The sequence below is a fragment of the Crocodylus siamensis genome, chromosome 4 (assembly GCF_052110815.1).
Source record: "Crocodylus siamensis isolate JL-2025a chromosome 4, ASM5211081v1, whole genome shotgun sequence".
In the NCBI taxonomy this organism is placed as follows: Eukaryota; Metazoa; Chordata; order Crocodylia; family Crocodylidae; genus Crocodylus; species Crocodylus siamensis.
The window spans coordinates 16,345,442-16,367,543 of NC_143398.1; the positions used below are offsets into that span (position 1 = coordinate 16,345,442).

A 22,102-nucleotide genomic window follows, 5' to 3' on the forward strand; every position below is an offset into this window, starting at 1 on the left:
GCTTTACATGCAGGTAGTCGTAGCGTATCATCCTTGAACAATGAACAAAGCAATTAGCAAATAGGAAAAAATAACAAATACGAACACAGGCCAAATACTTTAATTCTCCCTTTTAACTTGCATCCCGAAGGATTGGAATTGTTAAAAGGATCCAGTTGTGTGGGGGGGAGAAGGGAGTGGAAGATAAGGGGCATTGGAAAGGATGCTGCACGCTACATTAATTAATTCCTTCCTGTAACAATGTCAAGAAGAGAAGAGATATAGGGAGGAAGCATTAAGGACAGCCAGAAAGGAAGTTAGCACAAAGTCTGTTGGTCTCTTGTAGGTTCCTGGCATGGATATTCAGAAACTGTTCTGTGCTGGGAGTTACAACATTCCTTTCACACAGTATCAGCACTTTTGGAAAGAGCTGAACATCTGATGTTCATTGTTTTAAGACTGCATTTTTTTTTTTAAGTGAAGGAAATTGTTTTTCATATTTTAAGTTGTATTCTGTGTTGTTCATTTTTAGAATAATATGAGAAATGCAATGGTCATAGGGATTTTCTTTTCTTAATGTGCCTGGAGAATTCAGAGGATAACCATTTGTATTAGAGAGAGACCACCTGTGTAACACAGCCCATAGCATTTCAGCCAGTTTAGACAATTATTGCTTCATACTAAGTGACCATTATAAAGCCCAGGAAAGTGTTTCTCCAGGGGACATAGCTCCAGGGTAGACAAGTTGTCAGTGGTCTGTTATGTCAGTACAAAACCAGAAAAAAACAGTAGAAACTAAACATGATCGTAATCTTGGGAATTGCTTTGTCAAGGTAAGGGGCGTCTATCTTTTCCTCTCTGCCTATATTTACTGAGCATTAAGTGGGACATTAAAAAACAAACTGTCATGATATAGATTTGAGGCTGTTGTGGAATTTTTGAAGTTTACCCAAAGCTGAGAAACCTACTGATAGTTCATATTCTCATTGGATAATCAGCCCTAGCAGTTTTTAAACAATTATACTACCCAATTAGATTTCCAGTTGTGTAACAGACGATTACCCAGAATTTCTGGTCTGTTGACTCCCATTCCTTTCACTGAACAGGAGAGCACACATTCTGCAGACAGAACAGACTTCCAACAATGCAGCTGGTGCATTTAACAGTGGTAGGGCAATGTCATTATCATACGTGTTATAGTAGCATACCTAAGCTTCTGGACTTGAAAAATTCTCAAGTCAGAGAATTTGCTAATTCACTGACATAATCAATTGGAAATGCCGTGGCATAAAGCCCCTGAATCAACCGAGATTGTTTCACGAAGCTCTAGGAATCCTGAATAGCTATCCTCAATCTCAGATTGTCGATGAAAACGTCATCCCTGCCCTAGACCACACAGGACTCACCAGGATTATTCCAAATTTCAGATGACTCTCAAAGCTAAGCTGGTACATTTGGTGGTAAGGTGGCCAGAGATTTGTCTTGCTTCTTTTCAAGACCATATCCTTTATATGTAGCTGGTGTAGCTCTTGGAGTGTGCTGAGTGGAAGAAGGACACAATGTAAGGGTGTCTAAAACAGACAACATCAGATAACATTTTCACTGCCAGAGAATGTCAGTAAGGATTATTCACTGTTAACACAGCATTTTTCACAGCTGTTTGGACAAGAGTTGCTTCCAAGTATAGCTCAGGGAGACTTAGAAATCTCCAGTGAGGAAAATAAACATCAGTGGGATTCTGAGAAGAATATACCAGGATACAAATTCCTGGAAGGGAAGGCTGCTTCAGGCTTAATACCAGGAAAAACTCCTTCCCACTTAGGGTGTCCAGACCATGGAAAAAACTCCCTCAGGAGGTGGTGCAGTCACCTACCCTGGAGGTTTTCTTCCTGCCTAGAGCAGGGGGGCTGGAGCCGATGATCTGCGAGGTCCCTTCCGGCCCCTAACAATCTATAAATCTATGAATACCACTTAACTGAACCCTTCTGACCTGCCATGAGTTTTCAGTCGTACCTTGATTGCTTGGCCTTTGATTACTTCCTTAGTGATCTAAGAGACTGGCAAGTAATATATGCATCTACAGTTGGTCATGCTGTGACCCTAGCAAAGATTGGCTTCAAGACATGAACGTAGTTTGAAGCATCCAAGAAAACAAATCGACACTGTGTGCTTCTAACTGAGAAATTTACAGTGATAGCTTCCCCACATAGTGCTCCCAGTCACACCACTTGTTTGTGACTACCTTCACTGTTAAGAGTGAATCATTCAACCAGTCACAGTTTACAATCCAAATCCTCTTCATATCTGTGTTTGTAGTACAAGAATGTGATTCCTTTGCCATCCTCCATGGATGTAGGTTCTGCATAACTTTTAATACTAGTAGTTGAATTAGTTGCTTAATTTGATTAAACAGAATGACTAGGGACAAATATTCAAAAAGCCAGAACCCAAATTGATTAAATCTTTGCAGGTTAATCTAATCTGTCTAGGTTGAACTAGTTTGTAGATGCGCAGATATTGCCTCTGGACTGAGGAAGCCGGGGGCACTAGAGCTTGCCCTCGGCTGCGGGGAAGCTGTTGGCGGGGAGCACGGCCAGCCTCAGCTAAACTGGCCAGAGAGGGGTTTAATTCCCCCCTCCCTGTCCTACCGACATGGATCCGAGACAGGTCTGCCAGGCAATCCTCCCTCACTGCTGCAGCAGCGGGCCAGTGTGGCCCTAGAGGCAGAGGGAGCAGGGAGGGGGCTTATTTTCCCCTCTATTCCCACTGCCCCTGGAGAATTGCAGCCAGGTTTGCCTGCCCTGACCACCACAGCTTACTCCCTGCTTGGGTCCATCGGTAGAATAAGCCCTCTCCTGTGCCCTCTGCCAGATGCCAGAGGGAGGGAGAATAACCCCCATCCCTTCCCCCACCTAAGCAGCCCTGCCAGCCAGTGTCTGGCCATGCCCCATCCCACTGCTGCAGTGGTGAGGGGTTAGGGCTCTTCATGGGGGCAGCAGTCCCTCCCAAAGTATCAGGGAGCATGAGCCCCATCTCAGTGGGGGGCCTCACTGCGGGGCAGGCAGAGCTGTGATAGATTGCATGTGGCAGCACCGGGGCCTGGAGGGGCCCAGAGCCACCCACAGCACAGCCGCTGCCATACTTCACAACAACTTTGCTCACCCCAAAGTGCAGCCTGTCATCGGGAAGAAGCTCTGTAATAGGGGGCCTGCTTGGGGCTGATCTCACTGTGGCCCGCTCACCTGTTCCTGGGCCAACCGCCTGCATTTTTGCCCACCAAGCCTTGATGTTAATTGATTAATAGATGTCATTTAAGTGGGAGGCTGCCCATTTTCTGCCCCCGATACCAGGGGGTGCTAGTTGCGGCTCCTTTCCTCCCCTACACCACAGCTCAAGCCTTGCAGAGCAGTGAGGGGGGAGTGACCATGATGGGGGAAGCAGCCCCTGCTATGGTTTCCCTGAGCGCAAGCCTTTTCTAGCAGACAAAGCTGCTGCAGAGCAAGGCGGTAGCAGTGGTGTCAGCTTGCAGGGCTCTGGCCCTCTCCAGCTCCTGGTGCTGCTGGCCACAGTCCACCGCAATGAGGACCTTCACCGGGAAAAGGCTTGCACTCCCCAACACCGTGACAGGGGCTGCTGCCCCCAAATTAAGGGCCCTGCCCCCTTGCTACTGCAGAGGCCAGGCAGGGGCATGGCCAGACGCTGGCTTGCAGGGCCCCTTAGGCAGGGTGCAGGAACAGGGGTTATTCCCCCTCCCTCCAGTGTCTGGCAGAGGGGACAAGAGGGAGCTTATTCCACCAATGGACCCAAGCAGGGAGCAAGTAGTGGCAACAGTGGTTGGGGTGGTCAGACCCGGCTGTGGTCCCCCAGGGGTAGAGGAGAGAATAACCCCGCTCCCTACCCACTCTGCCTCAGGAGCCTTGCTGGCCTGCAGCTGCAGCAGTAAGGTGGGTATCACCCGGCAAACTGGGCTTGGGTCCCTGCCAGTGGGACAGGGAGGGGGGAATTAAACCCCTCTCGAGCCAGACCCCCACCCCTACCTGTCCCTGGTCCAGCTGGGGAGCAGAGATGTAGGGCCAGCCCAGAGAGCATGCCGGGATGCTGTGGGATTCTGGTTTAAGCTAAATCAGGCAGGAGTCTGGGCCAGATACTGCATAAACCAGTTTGAGACAAATCAGTTAAGTCTGGTACTACATTTGACCAGGTTTATCTCAAACCATTTTCATCCATTTTGAAACTGGTTTATGAGCACTGAATGTCTGTTCTGTTACAGGTTTAAACCAGTTTCTGATCACTTAAACTGGTTTATGTGTAATGTCTGTCTCTAGCTAATATGAGGAAGTATCAGCACTTCCTTTAGCTGAACCCATGGGGAAAGAGAAAGTCAGTAAGTCACCTGGTTGAATTCAGATTCTTGGTGTAGATTGATGTTCTGCACTGGAGTTTAAGGTCCCAAGGCTGTAAGTGTTTGAATAATATCAACACACAGTACAAGGTAGGAAATCATTTCATAGTTTCCTTGTTTGTATTTTCTTTCTCTTTCTTGTGATATCCTGTGATGACTAGAATCAATAAAACAATAATATTAGTAACCCAAATGTCAGTTATGATTAAGGATGTGACAATGGCTTAACGCAATCTTTGGTTAGGGAAATTACAAAAATGGCATATAGTAAAGCCATAATGTATTATAGGAGGAAGTGAAGAGTTACAGGCAGGGAAGTTTAACTAATCCATTTTGGGAAAGGATGACTGTTGAAAGGTAAGTCACCTTCACTCTAATTATTTTCCTTTCACAGGGCTTCTCTGTAATTAGGTGTTCCTGCAAAGCATTTTCATTTGATTTAGGTTTAGAAAACTCACAAGTGAGGTAGAAGAAAGGAAATAATGAGAAATAATTTCTGTGGAAAAACAAGTGTTGATGGTGTGACTGGGCAATGATGTGAATTTATGAACTGATTTGATCTTAGATATTAGCACCTCCTTTCCTTCCAGCATGACTCAGTATGAACCTAAACATGAGACCTATGTGGAAAACTGCATTTTTAATGGGGGAAACAATCCTTTTCTTCCATTTTTTTTTGGGGGGGTGGGAGGTATGGAGAGGATGAGGAGGGTAAGAATGGAACCTCATTGTTTTTTGTAAGGTTTTTTTTTTTAACTTTTTGGCAGCTTACAAACAAAAAAGTTCAGGTATAAGCCCTCCTCAAATATGCTTCCATGGTGAAAAGAAGAAATTCATGACCTGCTGCAAAAAGTAGAGTGAAATATTAGTAATGATGATGAAGATTGTTATTGCATTAGTACCTGGGAGCCCCAGTAATGGACAAAGAGCCCACTATACTAAGCAGAATGAGATTAACTTACATTCAACCACAGTCCTTTTCCAAAAGAGCTGGGTGCCATTTTTTGGTAAACATAAAAGAAAAAGAAGCTTTGCCCCATTCCATTTCCTTATCTGTTTAATATTATCGGATGAAAATAGGAAATGCTTGTCATTAACCAAACATGAAAAATCTCTCATTTTTGCAATAGCAGTCATATTTTTACTTTAAGCCATCTAACCTTCTGTAATGGAATGGGAATACAAGAGGAAAAAAATGCAACTTTGGAGTTGCATCAGTAATGTATAGACCCTGTCATGAGAAGTTATAGAAGATGTGTTTCGTGTAGACAGATCTAACATCTATAAATGATATGAAGTGGCTGTTGTTTTAATGATAGACTAAATAGTCTTCTGTTTGTTTTTTTGAGAGAGAAATTTAATTTGGGAAATTACAAATGCCTGTGAATGCTGATCATTTCACTATTGGTTCCTCAGCCAAATCCTACATTCTCTTTGTTTCACCATATGTTCTTTCCTTTATGCTGTATAACAATCTTGTTTTTGTAAGTTCATTGGAGCTGGCAGATAACTAAGAGAGCTTGAATTCCAAAGCAGAGTCAAAATTTACTTTATACCCATGACTAATGTCAAATCTGAACTCTATCTAATAGAAATATTGAGTAACCTCATGTTAATCTCTTCTCGATGCCAGCTATGACTAACTATAATAACCGAGGTTGGATCACTATCCCTGATATATTTCTCTCTTCTTCGAGACTTTCCTTTGGTCAGAAACCACCCCGGGATGACCCCCCCCGCCCATCCCCAGAAAAAAAAAACCTCTCCCCATACACGCACACAATTCTTGCTGGGCTGGCATAGTGAGATTTAGAAACATTAATGTATACCCTATAATTTTACAAAAAACCTTGAGTAATTGGGGAAAGAATTCAGCAGGACGAAACCACTATACTGGTAAACACTTGTTCCCTAGATACATATATCTACTTGTACAATCTGATGTTGCATTGCTCCTCAAAATGTTGAAGGCAGAGAGAAGACATGACTTCAGAGTTTTGAAAATTGCTATTTTAGACCACACGAGGACACCAAAAATGTGTTATGCTCAGGAACGGAACAGGCAGACTCCAATACGACTTTCGCATCTTGTTGAGGACAGCAGAAAACTGCACCATGTAAATATTGCTTTTATAGTACAGATGTGTCGTAACAAAGAAAAATGCATGGGGTATTACATTTTCTGTGCTATAAAACCAAAGAAATTAAATGTTACAAGAAAAAAAGCCTAAACCTTAGCCTGTGTTCTATAAACCTAAAGCAATGGTAATCAACCTTGATGCGTGACTAAGGCACACATCTGTCCACATGATTTATGACAGAACACAATCAGAGAATAAACTGTGGATTTTTTTAAGGACCACAGTTCTCTGTAAGCGGATATTATGTTCAAGAAGAAGGAATAGTATTTTCTGTTTCCTTATTTTTCCCCACTATCTTTTCAAATGTTTCGAAGAGTAGCTATCCATTCACAATATTCACTTCCCGCTGTAGATAGAGGAACCCCTTTCAATCTCTCCCATATTGAGGCACAAAGCTCAAGAGACTGTCACACAAACAGTCTCTTGTATTTGAGGAAAAATCAGTACATTGTAAATATTTTTAAATGATAATAAATGCTGTCTTAGGAGGCCTAGAGAGTTGAGCCCTTTGTTTATCCACTGATCAGAACGGTGCATGAAGACAGTATAAGCTTCCCTTTAATTCTCCCATAAAAACACCTTAATCCTTCCCTGGAGGATGAGGGGTATATCTAGGGGTAAAAGGATACTACAGTTTCATGCTTATCTGATCCTTGGCTTCTTTGACAACACTGCTAACAAAGGTACCAATTGTGGTGGGTCCATTCATAATGTGGGCAATAGTACACTAGTAGTTGCATGAAGACCACCAAATCAAGTTACACTGAATTGCCACCAGACGATAACTTTTGTTTACTATGGATATGAACTGCGTTCAAAACAGTGGCTTATAAAGAAAGGCTCTATACTCCCTTAACAAGTTAAAAAGGAAATAACTCCTGGATGAAAATTGGAGGTGTGATGCAGAGCTCCCATTATTGCAAGGATACAGATCTAAATCATTTAAGATCCATTGGGTTCAAAAGAACATGATAGCCTAATCCTTCAAATATTTAGAGAATGGTCATTTATCAGGCAGATCTGTTTATAAAAGTATTGTTGGTCACAAGTTGAAATCTCCATGATAACAATGTACCAAGACATTTCCATGAGTAAGAAACACACTGAGCAGTGAGAGTCATTTATATTTGTCTTCCATCAAAAGCTAACCTTGGTCTCTATTTACACAGTAGTACTTAATCTACCTTTAAGGTACCTCTTGTTAAATCAGTTGACACTACTGGTGGTGGCTGGACCTGCCAAATTAGCTACAAGGAGATATTACATAAAAGACTCATTCTGCAAAACTGCTGGATTCCTGACTTAGGGAGGAAACGTTGTGCTCATGTATTTATCACATTTAATGACCTTTTGGGAAGGAAATCACTTGTACTATAACATCTATCCACAGGAAAACTAGCTTAATCAAGAAAGGGAAAGGCTTGCATCACTCAGAAGCAAGCAGTTAATTAGTGATATTTGCAGTCATGCCAATGCTATGTGATGATGTTTATATAATACGGTTCTTTTGGCCGGGCCAACAGCAAGCTTAATGAGACTAGGAGCCATGGCTGATGGATTCATTCACTGTCCATGGTATATGTCAAATGCTTCATAGTATTGCATTATTTTAATCTACAGATGCATCTGCTTCTGCTTCTCTCTTATTAATCCTGGGGCATTTATCATAGCAATCAGAAATTCCTTAAGTAATTCTTCTTCTCCGACATATTTTGCAGTAGCTCTTTTTTTTCAGAGCATATTCTCTGATGAGCACCGTCCAAAGGCAAGTATTTATCAAATGAAATTTTTTTGTCTAAATAAACACCTAAAATAAGTGATGAACTGCACTGGCAGGAAGAGCGCCCAATTAAATGCTATGGGTTACAACTGGCAGACTTTATTCAGGCAAAATCCATAACTGTCATCAGTGGAAGCTTTCCCTGAATTGGGATTGCTGTATTTGGCCTGGGTAAGTGAAATGCAGTGAAATCCATGCCAGGAAGACCAGATGCCTTCATGACTTGTATTATTTTTCTAAATGTCAGAACATTTCTTTTCTCTGTCTTGAAACCTGCTTAAGTGGAAGTGTATCTACATGCAGCAAAACTACATTTAAAAAGGGTTTTGTGTAAGAGAAAACCAAACCAAACCAAAAAAAATTACAAGCAAGGAACAGGCATGGAGAATCAGATTCTATAAGCCTGTAAAACTCTGAAAGTGGCTAAAATCCCTGAATTCCCAGTCACCTTGGTGATGTTTTAATGAATACTAAGCAACTTTCTGTCCTCTATGCTCAAAGTCCATCGAAGTCATTTTCTATGATTCTAGGATTTTAGTCTTTCCCCCAAAGGATCAAGCCTTGAATCCATGGAACTTTTGCTATTACCAGCTTAGGCTGCAAAAATCTTATCATTCTGTGTATGGATGAATACACGTTTTAGCTGTCTTACAAAAGGAAGGGTAAACTGCTGCTGCGGAGCAGTCAACGAGTGTTACAATTACCATTACCTTGGCTTGAGCCTGTAGTGATATAAGTGAGCTAAATCACTCTGGCTTTAACTCTGAATGAAGTAGTGTTTAAAATGGAACTTTTTTACTACAGAATCATACAGACATAAGTCACATCATAACAGCTTGTATCAGTATCCTCTAATAGCAATACAGTTGTTACAGCAAGCTATACCCTCTGTTTAATTTTGAGTAGGATTGAGAAAGAGGTCTTTCTTCTACCAGTATCTATCCCAGTGGCTCTCAACGTTTTTAGACCTGAGGCACTCCCCAGACAATGTCAGCTCTTAGTTTTTCCGTTCATTTTTTCCTGGATACAGAAAAATAATAAAGCAATTCTTCTGTTGTAAAGAACTCCATAGGTCAGAATGATTTTAACGCTATGGGTTTCTGTTTGAAATCTCTGGATTTCTCTTGTGAAACATGTTTGCAGACCTAACAGTGCAAACATTGTGCAGCACCCCTGAAAGGATCTCAAGGCACTCTAGGGTGCCATGGCACCCTAGCAGAAAATCACTGATCTGCCCTATACATCTAGGAGAGGATATCTGTTTGAGACATCCTTGGTGCAAGTCTCTTTGGAGTCATTCAGGACACCTGGCTGCAATACCCCTAGACCACAAAGCTGGCTCTGCATTCATTGACAGAGTTGGTGCATAAACCTTGGTTTTTATTTTCTTTGAAGACCACCTGGGGGCTTTTTCCTTCACTTACTAAAAGCTGTTTCTCATTGGAGGCTAATATGTTTGTCCTTATATGCACCAACCGGGGAGGGCTTTTATTTATAAGGCTGAGCCTGGAAATGGCTTTGTTCATTTTCACTGATAATTTCAAAGGCAGGGAAATGTTTCTCAACCTTTTTCACTGCCAGTAGAATGCAAATTCAAAAGAAAAAGTTACAGCTTCTGGGAGTGCTTATGCTAATTAGTGAAAATTTTAACCTGATTGACCCAAATTGAATGTACTCTGGTCTTACAAAGTTAAGAGTTTTGCTTCTGTGTGAATGTTTGATTTTGTGAGGTCACATTTTTGTGCGTATGCATGTAGAGATTGTAGCAATTAGGAGGGGGAAAATGATCTATTAGGTCACACAGGCCATTCCTCAGCTTATCCAGTATTTTTCCCCATCTAGTCTTCAGATTCTGGTATCCTTACTAGTGTTCGGGTGAAACTAGTTCTGTGCAGAATGCTAATATAAAGCTTATTTCCTGTTTAAGACCTATTTAAATTGGACTGTCAGGATTTAAGCAATGCATATACCTCAGCACAAGGTTAAGTTTCATCTAATGCTGAACACTGTCTTGTATAAATGGTGACAGTTAAAGTCACTGAGAAAGATTTGCATGAGCAAGTGTTTTCTAAAATAAGTAAGGAGCGCATGTGCGAGTCCTATGCATTTTATGATGCTTTCAGCCTGCTACCAGGAACCAGAACTGCAGCTGATGTTAATTAGCAAGCTCCATTGACTTCAATGAAGCTGTGCCAATTTTCATAGATTGACCCACGGTGAGCTTATTAAATGATACTGTATGATAAAAAAAAGGTGTGCCTGGGGGTATGAACGGTTGCCTCATGTGGCTTTATTTCATGGCTGAGATCATCAGGTAAGAGCCCTCAGAATAACATTTTGGGTGTGGAGTAGGGTACATACAAAATTAATATAGCAAACTATACGCTGAAAGTTTGCTTGCTGAAACATTGCTACATGTCAACAGAAACCCTGATTGATATACTGTAGTGCCTTGCTTTTCATTTTCAAGCTGGTTAAAAATTGATCAAATCCACATTGCCCATCTTCCCCTCCCAAAAATGGTAATTAACACGCACAAAAACCTATTTGAATTCTGGGGCTGTGACAGGGTGGTCTGTTCATTTAAGTGCCAGTGGTTCCTGAAGCCAGCTAGTCCAGTTCAATTAACAGACCCAGCTGGGGAAAGGTCAAGTGGATTCTATAAAGGGCTGGGGAAAGCTCAGCTGCAGGAGGCAGGTTGGTTTCTGTGTTTGGCCTGGGAGCAGGAGGGAACAGCACAAAGAGAAAGGACTCTGTGGCCTGTTTTGGTCTGGGGAACAGGCTTGTTTTGTGTTCAAACTTTGCTAAGTTTTCTTTTTGTTTCAACAATTCTGTGAAGGAAGGCTCCAAAAGTGACCAGTATGATGCCCATCCTTTCCTGAGCGCACGGACCTGGTAGCAAAGCTCAAACAAGCCATTGGCGGGTATTCCCTTTATGACAGAGGGCTTTTCACCAGGCCTTATGAATATAGGAAAGACATCAAAGAGCCTGGATCAAGGTTTTCAAAAATGACTTATAATTTTTGGGTGCCTCATCTTCTAGTGCCTCACCTGGGACACCTTCAGAGCATGTTCAGCAGTTCTAAAAATCACCATGACTGGACCACGGGTATAGAGGGCTATACCCTATACAGGAGGGATCGTGTTGGCAAAAGGGGCGGGGGTGTAGCTCTCTATGTGAAGGAAAGCTACATGTCCCTGCAAGCTGATGTTGGCGACTGGCATGGACAGCTAGAGACCCTCTGGGTAAAAATTCGTGGGGAATTCGGCACAGGGGACACAACGGTGGGAGTCTACTACAGACCTCCCACTCAAAGTCCCGAGCTTGACCAGGAGTTCGCCCAGGAACTGACTGAGGCCGCTTGCTCCAGGACCTTGGTTGTCATGGGTGACTTCAATTACCCGGACATCTCCTGGGAAGATCACTCAGCTAAATCTGAGCGGGCACAAAGCTTTCTCTCGTGCGTGGATGACCTCTACCTGACTCAAGAAGTCTATGAGCCAATGAAAGGCAAAGCGCTGCTTGACCTGGTACTGGCTACGGGCGACGACCTAATCGGCGACCGAGTGAATGATGGGAAGTTGGGTGACAGCGACCACGAGCTGATCACCTTCACCATCCGCCGTAAAGCTGGCAAGTCAGTCAGCAACACAGAAGTCCTTGACTTCAGAAAAGCCGATTTTGACATGCTCAAGAGGCTTGTCGGTCAGGCCCTCGGGGACCATGACCCCAGGGAGATGGGAGTTCAAGAAGAGTGGTTGCTTCTCAAGGAAGCGATCCTCAGTGCACAAGCTAAATCTATTCCAACACGGAGGAAAGGCAGCAAGAAGGCACAGCAGCCCCCCTGGCTCTCCAGGGACCTAGCGGACCTACTGTGGCTAAAAAGGAAAGCCTACAAAGGACGGAGTACAGGATTCACCTCCAAGGAGGATTACTCCGTGCTGGTCCGGTCCTGCAGGGAGCAAACCAGGAAAGCCAAGGCTGCAACTGAACTCCAACTAGCTTCAGGCATCAAGGACAACAAAAAGTCCTTTTTCAGATATGTGGGGAGCCGGAGGAAAAGCAAGGGCAATGTTGGACCCCTGCTAAACCAGATGGGGCAACTGACAACTGACGCCCAGGAAAAAGCCAACCTATTAAATAGGTACTTTGCGTCAGTCTTTCATCAGTCACACGGGATGCCCATGCCTGCTATGGGACAGGGAAATCTGGGTGAGGGGGATCCCCTACCCTCCATCAATGCTGACCTTGTGAAGGAACACCTTGAGGAGCTGGATACCTTCAAGTCAGCCGGCCCTGACAACCTGCACCCCAGGGTACTCAAGGAGATGGCGAGCGTCATAGCCCAGCCCCTGGCACGGATCTTTGAAAACTCCTGGCGCTCTGGTGTAGTGCCCAAAGACTGGAAGAAGGCCAATGTGGTACCGATCTTCAAGAAAGGGAGGAGAGTGGATCTGGCTAACTACAGGCCCATTAGCCTGACTTCTATCCTGGGGAAGATCTTAGAAAAGTTTATTAAGGAGGCCATCCTTGAGGGACTGGCCCAGGCTAACATTCTAAGGGACAGCCAGCACGGGTTTGTTGCGGGTAGGTCTTCTTTGACCAATCTCATTTCCTTCTGTGACCAGGTGACCTATCACCTGGACAAGGGAGAAGAGATTGATGTCATATATCTTGACTTCAAAAAAGCTTTTGATCTGGTATCCCATGATCACCTCTTGGCCAAACTGGCCAGTTGTGGCCTTGGCTTCACCACTATCCGCTGGCTGGGAAATTGGCTTCATGGTCGGACCCAGAGGGTTGTGATTGATGGCAGTCACTCATTGTGGTGCCCTGTGACCAGTGGGGTCCCTCAAGGCTCTGTCCTGGGACCCATACTGTTCAACATCTTCATTAACAATGTGGACACTGGAGTCAGGAGTGGACTGGCCAAGTTCGCCGATGACACCAAACTTTGGGGCAAAGCATCCATGCCAGAAGATAGGCGGGTGATCCAGGCTGACCTGGACAAGCTCAGCAAATGGGCAGATGAGAACCTCATGGTGTTTAACACCGAAAAATGCAAGGTTCTCCACCTTGGGAGGAAAAACCTGCAGCACCCTTATAGGCTCGGCAGTGCTACGTTGGTTAGCACTACAGAAGAAAGAGACTTGGGGGTCATCATTGACCACAAGATGAACATGAGCCTCCAATGCGATGCTGCGGCTAGTAAAGCGGCCAAAATGCTGGCGTGCATCCATAGATGCTTCTCGAGCAAATCCCGGGACGTCATTCTCCCCTTGTACTCGGCCTTGGTGAGGCTGCAGCTGGAGTACTGCATCCAGTTTTGGGCTCCACAATTCAAAAAGGATGTGGAGAAGCTTGAGAGAGTCCAGAGGAGAGCCACGCGCATGATCAGAGGTCAGGAAAACAGATCTTACGATGATAGGCTGACAGCCATGGGACTCTTTAGCCTGGAAAAGCGCAGGCTCAGGGGTGATCTGATGGCCACCTATAAGTTTATCAGGGGTGACCACCAGGATCTGGGGGAGCGTCTGTTCACCAGAGCGCCCCAAGGGATGACGAGGTTGAACGGTCACAAACTCCTGCAAGACCGTTTCAGGCTGGACATAAGGAAGAATTTCTTTACTGTCCGAGCCCCCAAGGTCTGGAACAGCCTGCCAGCGGAGGTGGTTCAAGCACCTACATTGAACACCTTCAAGAGTAAATTGGATGCTTATCTTGCTGGGATCCTATGACCCCAGCTGACTTCCTGCCCTTTGGGCAGGGGGCTGGACTCGATGATCTCCCGAGGTCCCTTCCAGCCCTAATGTCTATGAAAACCATTGAGGTGTGGAGGGATTCTTGATCTTGGATTATTTTTAGCTCTGATATTTTCAAAGCTTAAATCCAGGTAAAACTTTTGAAGTTCAAGGATGCAAATTACTCTCCTTAGTTTACAACTTAAATCTGCAAGTTTTAGTCTAGAGAATAATATTTGGTTGTGATGCTAAACCTCCCAAAATAGAGCAGTGACTGTGTTTCATGGAAGTGCTTGGAGAACTTTGAAAAGAAGCATCACAGGGACAGGTGTTTTAATGTTTTTTTACTGCTAATATAATTAAGCAGCATATTATTGTCCTAATGAACAACAGGAAAAGAAAGCATAAGGGAAATAAATAGACTTCAGGCTCAAATGAAGACTAAACAGTGTTCAAGCCAAACTAAATGACAGTTTGTTCCTAGACATTTTCTAAATACAATAGTTTACTTATGGAACTGGTGTTATTAATTTAGCTAGTCTTAGGGCATCTCAGAGTTGGCCTACAACATGCCAGCCACATGTCCCAGGGAGATCAGGACTGAGTATAGGATGGGCACCCACATTTACTGATGCATGCCAGAGCCAGGTGTTTATTTGTAAAGTTGCTCTGGACCGCTCTTGAGCCCTCTGTTCCCGACAAATCTGAGAGCAGTTGCCAGGGGGCAATCTGGTTCTGGAGTGCATCACTGGATCAGATGGGAAAGATGTGCTACCTTTCTTGAAACCTGCTAATGATGTGGCATAGACAAGTCCTCAAACAACTGAAGATATCTGACTCATGGCTTTTTTTTTTTCCAAATTATTTTGTCAGTAGGGCTAGGGACAGAAATTACACACAAACTGGTGTGAGTGATTAGAAACTGGTTTAAGCCTGTAACAGAACAGAAGTTCAGTGCACATAAACTGCTTTCAAAATGGCTGAAACTGTTTTAAGAAAAAAACAGTTTCAGAGTTAACTGATTTAGATCAAACCAGTTTATGGAACTTCTGTTCCAGACCCCTTCCTGGTTTAATTTAACTCACAGTCCCCCAGCATCCCAGGCTGCTTTGCAGCCCTGGGCTAGGCTGTCTGCTATGGTGGAGCAGGGCTGGCCCCTCCCCTTTCCTCCCTCCCTGGAGCACCATCACTTCTCCGGCTGGCTGAGAATGGGTGGGGATGGAAAATCCTGCTCCAGAGTGCCCCTTGCTGCTCCAGTGGCAGGAGCATGGGGTATGGCCAGATGCTGGTAGCCTGATGGGAAGTGGGGGTTAATCCTCCCTCCCCACTGTGGGGGCCTCCAGCCAGGGTCTGCCTGGCTTTGCCCCATACACACTTGCTATTTGACAGTGAGAATGGGGGCCTAGCCAGACCCTGGCCCTGGGCCTGAGGCAAAGGGAGGGGGAAATCACAGAGAAGTGGGGCTGGCCAGAGGGAGCCAGAAGCAATCCAGGCACACAGTTGTTACAACCCCAGCCTGAGCTCCAGGCCTTTCCCAGATGGCTTCAGCAATCCCAGATGGATTGCTCCCGGCTGTCTCAGAGATGCTGCGTTGGGCAAGACTCTTCCGCCTCCCTCTCTTCCCCCACCACTGGGTGGGCAGGTAGAGGCAGGCTCTGTGTGGTGCTGTCTCAGGGCTGGAGAGGTGCAGTGCTGGGCCCTGCTCTGGGACAGGGGTAAAAACCAGCTGCAGGAAACCTTTCATGGCTTTTTTTCCCCCTAGTAGTACAGAGTGTCCCTGGCAAGCAAACCCTCCACTCTTTAGATTCTAGTGCTTGCACTGGAGGATCTGGCCAGGGCTGGGCTAGACACTAGAGGACCTCTGGAGGTCCCTGCCAGCCCTACTTCTCTGTCATTTCCCCCTCACTGCCCTTTTGCCTGGGGCCCCCCACCCTTCGCCTCGGCTGGGGTTTGGCCATGCCTCTACTCTCACTGCTTGACCCTTTGGTGTCAGCTGGGGGCTGGTATCTGTCCATGCCCCCTACTCCTCCCAAAAGCCTGGCAAGGCATCTGTCCATGCCCCCTATCCCCCTCCAGGCACATCCCAGCTGGGGTCCTTGTGGGCCAGGGTGGAAGTTTAAACCCCTCCCCAATCATACTCAGCCTCCCGTGGCCTGGCCACGCCCTCTCATCCCCAAGCTCAACTTCCCCCTGCCAAAGGGAAAGGAGGGCTCATTCTAGCATCCCCCGATGTTTGGCCTAAGCTACTACAGGCATGTGGATTCACCTGCTTCTCAGTTCAATCTCCTCAGGTTAGACTAACCTGCAAAGATTTAATTGATTCAGGTTTGGGCTTTTGAATGTCTGTACTTAGCCCAGCAGATTAAGATATAATAAAATATGAGGAAATTGTAAGAATATTACCAATAACAATAGCCTAGGAATAGTTTTGGCTCCATTTTACCTTTTAATATGGTTCATCTTAGCCGTTTCATAACCGCAGTTACTACCCTGACTTCCTTGGATTTATTCTGTATGTTTGGCTGGATTCAGAGCTAAATGAACTGATTGGAATATTTTCCATTGACTTCATTGGGTTGGGGCTCAAGCTTTTACAAGACAATAATTGAGGTCTAAATTTGGTCTGAAGGCTAAAAAGAGGGAAAGAATTGGAGAATGAAGAGATATCTCTTTGGAGACTATGTATGGATTGGAGCAGACTGTAAATATTGTACAGGAAAGAAACAGTCATGAAGACTTTTTTTTCTTTTCTTCTGGCAGAAAATCTAATTTATTTCATTTTAAATCATTGACAGTCTTGTTTACACAAGAACGGCTCTTGAATTTTTGAGATATTTGTAACATTTTTCTGTTGTTGTTATTACTTAATTGTGTGTGTTGGCTGCTTTTATGAAAGCTGACATAGACTAGTTCATACTGGTGGTTTCTCTGACTCGCTGAACTTCTGTCTATGAGGTTTTTTAAAATTGAAGGTTAGGATTCTTTTCAGCAAGCTTTTTTAATGACATTTTTTTACCAGGAAAATATTCTTTAGAGTTCATTTGCCCCCTTTTCAGTACAGAAATGTCTTTAGCATAGATCCCTTTGCATCAATCATTTTTGTAAGCAGTGACCTTTTCAGTGAGCCTGTAAACTATGGTAAAAGTGATCTAAATAAGTAATTTTTCTTCTTTTAGCCACCCCTGCAAATAGGAGGCAAAGCATTAAATAATTTTACCACAAGGATGTCACACACGTGTTGGGAAAAGTGTTCCTGTCTCAGTGGGGCCTCAACCTTGGGCATGGCTTACAGATGCCAACAAAAATTTTAAGATATATCATTAATCCACATAGTAATTGTGTCCCAATTAACAAAACAAGGTTAACACTGTTAACTGACTATAGACTAGCATGCCTTTTGTTCCAAAAGCATCCTTTTTGTTCCAATTTGGTCATAATCCTTCCTCATTGTACATGACAGTGCAGCAGGGAATGTAAAGTTTGTTGTTCTTCAGGGCAGGTATGAGTGAAAGCTGAACAGGGCTAATTCCACTGCTCAGGAAAGTTATCTTCAGTGAACTGCAATAAGTTTTAACTGTGCTGGACTTGTTCCCTTTATTGCACACTTTTAGGTTAAAGGAAGAACAGAAATTGAGGTGGTATTTAGCTACATGGTCCTATTGGGTGCCTATAGATGTGCTTGGGAGAGGGGCTGGGGGCATTTTAATTAGACTGGTTCCCAGAGAACTGCTCTAATTAAAACACCTCAGCATCACATATATGAAGTGACTCATGTCTCGAATTGATTAATCGAGTCTGCTCTGATGCATTCCAGTTAGCATATTTCAGAGCACATCTATATGCACCCATTAGGCCTAACTCCAGCAACTAGTTTCTAACCAAGAAATAGCTTGACATCTGTTTTGTAGCATTTTGACTTATACAGGATCAAATTCCCCTTTACACTCCATTCTGTTTATTACTTGTTTTACCATTCATGCATATATGCACGTGTAGTAATATGCTACATTCCACACCTATGCTACTAATTGGTATCTTTAACATCACCCTATCATGCTCATTCCTTGTGTGAATATATGTCTGCTCTCAGCCTTTTATTATGCAAAATTCAGTGATTTGGCAATAACAAAGCCATTTTGTAACATTTCAATGAAGTGGAATGACTTTGGCTCTGTGTCTTTTTGACCAGGCTTCTACTTGCATGGAGATTTTTCTGCTTTGCAATGTAAAGTGATGCATATGGAGTATTTTTCTTATTAGTGAGACAATCCTAACAAACTGCAGTTGCAAACCAAAATGACTTCACTTTGTTGTATTATAAAATACTGACATTTTACACAAGGGCAACATGAATCTGTAATTCATCAGAGCCCCTTGGAAAATACATTCCCAAATCATGATGAATTTGGAATACACACATAAAATAAAGTCAGGCTTTGAATGCTTTTAAACAATGCCATGGTATCTAATTAGGTTAATTTTAAAATACTGATGCAACCTAGTCATTAAACTTAATACAATATTCTCTTCCCCCAGGAGTGGCAAGAAGGGATGCCAATCAGACTTCTGCCTTAACGAATAGGCATTTATAACAGTGAGAGGTAAGATTACTATTATTGTGGTTGTTGTTATTATTTCTTTAAACTATACAAAATTACTTATTCTGGTGGATAATATGCACCAAAGAAGAATTCTGTGTAATAATAATAATTCTGTTTCTTAAATTTACTGTATAGCATTTTGAAAATCACCTAAAGGATTGGATACTAACTCCCATGAACAGTCCTTGGTTCTTTTAAAAGTTATCAAATATCCAAACTCTATTCAAAGCATCTGGTTCTCAATATTTCATACCTCCATTTTTCACTTTATCTGGGGCAGTCAGAAGAATAAAGTTTGGATTCTCGAAGAAGTTCCCATCTCTCTTATCTGGAATATAGGGCACTGGCAGACATGAAGCGCCTTTCTCTAACTCATGATGCTTTGCAGAAATTGCCATGAGTTACAGTGATTTCTGCGCCCCCCCCCAAACCCAACAGGTATTCACTGTTGGGTTGGGGAGTGGGAGATCAAGGAGCTGCCTGTCCACAGCCTCTCTCCCCTAGCCCTGCAGCTCTGGTGCTGTCTGCAGGATTTGCGGGGGGAGGGAAGGAGCTCAGTTCTAGGGTCTGCCCAGCCTGAGCTGGGGGGGGCGGGGGGCAGCACATGGATTGAAGCACCCCCCCCCAAGCAGGGGCAGACACCACTGGGGGTGGGGTTGGGCTACATCAACCCAGCCCTGATCAGCACAGGGACAGACAGAATTTAATGAAAGTGCTCCACTTCGAATCACTTTAATCTGAACCCTCATTACATGAGGGCTAATTTGTCACATTTCTGTCAGGGCATCACTGTAGAGCACTTTCAAGGGGTCAGTTTTGCCCCAAATGTCATTTCTGTCAGTGTCCCTAGTGCCAAGATATTTATTTGTTTCTGTAAGTCATTTGGCGTCACAGCTGTTGTTTTTAAACAACTGTTTATGTCCAGGTCCTGATTTGATTTTACTAGACAGTTTTTTGCCTTCAGCTAACTGAGACAGATGTGCATTTAAAGATAATCATCATTAGCTTTGGGACCTTACTGGTATTATTTACTTGTAGTACTGTAAAACCTAGGAACCCTAGTCATGGGGCAGATTCCCACTAAGCTAAGCGCTCTAAAAATGCAAACCAAAAGACTGTCCCTGAAAAGATGGATACAGACAGACAAAAGGATGAAAAAGAATGAATGTGGGAAAAATCAACAACCATATCAATAGATGAAAGGGAGTCATGAAAAGGCCACATAACAAGATGAGGATCTGATGGGTCATGTGACAGTCAGCAATGGGAAAGTCAAGAGTAAAGTGATCAGAGAAATAAAGGTGAAAAGAGGTGAATGTCTCTTTGCTGACCAGGAAACTCAAACCAGGGATGCAGGACAGGGAGGAAGTGAAAATGAGGCAACAGGTCATCAGCATGGATGGTGACATCTTGGTGGATGTGTGACACTGAGAGGAGGAAGGGAGGAAAGGAACTAGAGAGGAAAGCTGAAGCGGTGGGGGAAGTTGGGCAGATGGTAGATGACAGCAACTTGGATGAGGAAAGCAGAAATAGGTCAGAAACAGCACTTCTCTAAAGACGAGATGATTGAATGAGTGAGTAAGGAGGGTTTGGTGGCTACAGAAGTGGGAAAAGAGAAGCCCAACACATCAGTTAGAAAGCTGTTGGTGGTTGCAAGGAAACAGGGACCCAAGCCCCACTGAGGAACAGAGCAAAAGGGGCAAGATTTGAATAAGTCATCAATGGACAGATGGAAAGCCCATCCAGTGCAAATTCTAGAGAACGTATAAGTATCTTTGTAGGTGATTTTTCTCTGAGAAAGGTTTAGTACTTTAGGGCTAATTTCTGATGTCACATGCATGTAAGCCTGAAGTAAATCAGTAATCCTAATGGAACTATTCCAGTTTAACGCTAATGTAATGGGAATCAGCCTGCTCTTCCAAGTTAGTTTGTAAGTGGCTGGGGGGTGTGGGAAGAGGGAAGAAAGGCTAGCATATAATCTAACCACCCCAGAGAAGGATTTTGTCCAGGAGAAAATCCCTTCCTTGTTCCTCCTTGCTCCAAGGAGCAAGTAAGGCACTTCACCTCTCTTCATCATGAGACAGTTGACTCGCAATGCACCCTGTCAGCTGCTGTGTCTGATGAGCGAGTGGTGAAGTGGAGCCAGGACTCCTCACAGCCCTTGCCCTTGCTCTCACCCCCACAGCTGGAGTCACAATCTGCATAAGGCCAGGCAGGGAAGAAATGGAGGGGAGAATTTTCACTCTCCTGCACAGCTGAAGGGGGGCTGTGACAACCTAGCCATTAGTGTTCGAGCTATGGTTCAGTGCTGATTAAACTAACTGAGCTGGACATCAGTGGAAGGAGCCTTCTGGAGTGCGAGAGATTCTGAAATGGCTCTGATTTATATAACATTGAAATATTATGAGTCCAACGGAGAGAGTCAGTCCCTCCGGCAAGGATGGTTAGCATGCAGGTCTTCCCACTAAACCTTTACTCAACCTGGGTCAAAGCATCTTGGAGTTGAAATTTCCCCAACTGCCGGTACGCAGAACCATACCTTAAGCAGGCCTTGGATGTAGAAAGGAGGCATGGCCCCATGTTCTTCATACCAGGCTGGTTACAACCGAAGGATCAGGATCCGTAGTTTTAAAGCAAGGTAAAAATGCTTGTTGCCCATGATTCTTATTGGTGATTCTACATGGAGCACACTCCTTGCTGAGCTGCCATGGAGAAGCACAACTCTGTTTCCTAACTTTCATCCCTTTAGTTTAAGTGCTACACTCTTGCTATGTGTATAGTGATGAGCGAATGACAGTAGTGGTTCTGATAAGAGTCCAGACACCCGTGCTTCTCAAGCATGCAAAATACGTGACAAACCATGTAAGAGACAACTGTCTTAATCACCTGGAAAACTAGAGATAGAAGAGACTAGCATTATCCACATTTATCAGAATCGTATGAAATATCCAAAGGCAGCTGTTCTCGAAATGTAGGGCAGGGCAGAGGGTGAACACTTGTTCACCTGGCTGTTCTTAATTTTATGTGTTGAAAATTATCAGTAAAAGCTTTCTGTTGGATTTACTTTTGGGGATTGGCGATCTTAGCAAGTGAATCGCACATCTGTAACTGTCTTTAGATGGGAGACAATGCTATTTCCAGTACTCTAAAACTATAGCTGACCCCAAGGTATTAAGACAAATATTTTCAGATAATGCATAATAGTTTACTCCCATTTTCCTAACTATATGCTATTCTTTAGATGAAAGCTAAATATCTACTTTCTTTTTTGGCAAACAATAATCTCCTGATTTTTCCAATCTAAATTGCCCCCCAGGGCACTAATAAAACAACTCATGGCTCACAAAGTAAATTTCCTGTGTACTAATTGAAAACGGTTTTGAAATTTATTAGGGTTTCAGTCATCTCCCCAAGATCTGAAGTGAGTGTTTGCAGTAGTCACCATAACTATTAATAT

General features: G+C 43.8%; 1 protein-coding gene across 10 annotated transcripts in view; it reads left to right on the forward strand.

The window, feature by feature from the left end:
- SEMA3A (semaphorin 3A) overlaps positions 1-22,102 on the forward strand; it is a 468,302-nt gene that overhangs the window by 114,499 nt on the left and 331,701 nt on the right. For 9 of the 10 annotated variants that reach the window (XM_090041876.1, XM_090041883.1, XM_090041875.1 and 6 more), the window contains one exon: positions 18,581-18,645. The exons of the other annotated variant lie outside the window; for it this stretch is intronic. The gene's annotated coding sequence lies outside the window, so the exon portion shown is untranslated. The remainder of the gene's footprint in view (positions 1-18,580; positions 18,646-22,102) is intronic. 10 annotated transcript variants of the gene reach the window in all.